Source organism: Vicia villosa, unplaced genomic scaffold (assembly GCF_029867415.1).
Source record: "Vicia villosa cultivar HV-30 ecotype Madison, WI unplaced genomic scaffold, Vvil1.0 ctg.003497F_1_1, whole genome shotgun sequence".
NCBI classification, from domain to species: Eukaryota; Viridiplantae; Streptophyta; class Magnoliopsida; order Fabales; family Fabaceae; genus Vicia; species Vicia villosa.
The window spans coordinates 242,501-245,000 of record NW_026706220.1 but is presented as its reverse complement, the minus strand read 5'-3'; positions in this window follow the sequence as shown (position 1 = coordinate 245,000).

Below are 2,500 nucleotides of genomic sequence, written 5' to 3'. Positions count from 1 at the left end.
TCGATTTCTAAGACAAGGCTTCCGCCTTTCCCGTTCTTGAAAATCGGGCGTTTCGGAGGAAAATTCAAATTAAATCGAGGCGTGATCGGAATTCTACGAGACTTTCCAGATCCTTTCCTTGTGTTATGAGGGATCTCCATGCAAAAAATCGTAGAAAAATTCGATTCCTAAGGCAATGTTTCCTCCTTTCCCGTTCTTGAAAATCGGGCGCTTAGAAAATTCATAATTAATTCACCCGAATTCGAAAAATTACGATTTTTTGTGGGAGGGGCTCTTTTATTGTGTTTAACAAGCATGCAAAAAATCGTGAAAAAATTCGAAGTCTAAGACGTTGAAATGGGAATTTATGTCTGCGGGGAAAATTGTACACGTTTCGGCGGAAAATTCAAAAAATCGAGGCGTGATCAGAATTATACGAGACTTTCCAGATCCTTTCCTTGTGTTATGAGGGATGTCCATGCCAAAAATCGTCGAAAAATTCGATTCCTAAGACAAGGCTTCCGCCTTTCCCGTTCTTGAAAATCGGGCGTTTCGGAGGAAAATTCAAATTAAATCGAGGCGTGATCGGAATTCTACGAGACTTTCCAGATCCTTTCCTTGTGTTATGAGGGATCTCCATGCAAAAAATCGTAGAAAAATTCGATTCCTAAGGCAAGGTTTCCTCCTTTCCCGTTCTTGAAAATCGGGCGCTTAGAAAATTCATAATTAATTCACCCGAATTCGAAAAATTACGATTTTTTGTGGGAGGGGCTCTTTTATTGTGTTTAACAAGCATGCAAAAAATCGTGAAAAAATTCGAAGTCTAAGACGTTGAAATGGGAATTTATGTCTGCGGGGAAAATTGTACACGTTTCGGCGGAAAATTCAAAAAATCGAGGCGTGATCAGAATTATACGAGACTTTCCAGATCCTTTCCTTGTGTTATGAGGGATGTCCATGCCAAAAATCGTCGAAAAATTCGATTCCTAAGACAAGGCTTCCGCCTTTCCCGTTCTTGAAAATCGGGCGTTTCGGAGGAAAATTCAAATTAAATCGAGGCGTGATCGAAATTCTACGAGACTTTCCAGATCCTTTCCTTGTGTTATGAGGGATCTCCATGCAAAAAATCGTAGAAAAATTCGATTCCTAAGGCAAGGTTTCCTCCTTTCCCGTTCTTGAAAATCGGGCGCTTAGAAAATTCATAATTAATTCACCCGAATTCGAAAAATTACGATTTTTTTGTGGGAGGGGCTCTTTTATTGTGTTTAACAAGCATGCAAAAAATCGTGAAAAAATTCGAAGTCTAAGACGTTGAAATGGGAATTTATGTCTGCAGGGAAAAAGGGACCATTCTGATGCAAACGTTGGGTGTGCAAATCAAACATATATAGGGGGGGACCTCACCTGGGGGTGACGCGACCTGGGCAGGGCGTGACCCGGGCAAGGCAGGCGCGACGGGGGGGTGACGCGACCTGGGCAGGGCGTGACCTGGGCAAGGCAGGCGTGACCCGGGCAAGGCACGCGCGACGGGGGCAAAATCCTGGGGCAAAATTCTGCCTTGGGCCAAAACAACACGCGCGCGAAGTCTATGATTTGGACTTGGACTTGGACGAGGATGAGGACGCGCGCGTGGGCTTGTGGGCTCGTTGGTTTTTTCATGCCTAGTGCGGCGGAACCGGCGCCGTTGGATGCGGCCATTTGCCTGCATGCCTTGGCATTGCGGGGGGTGGTACGTTCCGCGGTGTTGGATCTGGCCGAAGCGGGGGCGTGTGAGTGGTATCGCGGATGTTTGTGTTTGCTGGCTCCGTGCCTTGGCCCCGAACGGTGAACACGGCATTCCTATGGCGGAAAATACAAATTAAATGGCGGCGGCCCTTATCGAAATGCAAAGAAACTGTGCGGAAGGGGGATTTTATGTCTGCAGGGAAAAAGGGACCATTCTGATGCAAACGTTGGGTGTGCAAATCAAACATATATAGGGGGAGGACCTCACCTGGGGGTGACGCGACCTGGGCAAGGCGTGACCTGGGCAAGGCAGCAGCGACGGGGGCACGCCCATGGGTGTCCCAACGAGAAATACCACAGCTCCCCTCAAAATCAAATCAAATCGAGGAATTTTTCATCGACGAATCGATCGTTCTTGATCAAAATTCAAGATTTGGTTGGATTTTGCTGTGGTACCGTGCTGGCCACACGGGAAGGCCCGGGGCATGCCGCGGACGGTCCCGTCGACGGATTGGAGTTTGTGGGGCAGTTTTCCTGCATTACCCCATGGAATTTTGGAATTCCACTGTGGCATCGTTCTAGTCACACGGGAAGGTCCGGGGCATGCCGTCGTCGGATCGTTCTAGTCACACGGGAAGGTCCGGGGCATGCCGCGGACGGTCCCGTCGACGGAATGGAGTTTTGGGGGAAGTTTTCCCGCACAACCGATTAGACGAGGACGAGGACGCGCGCGTGGGCTTGTGGGCTCGTTGGTTTTTTCATGCCTAGTGCGGCGGAACTGGCGCCGTTGGATGCG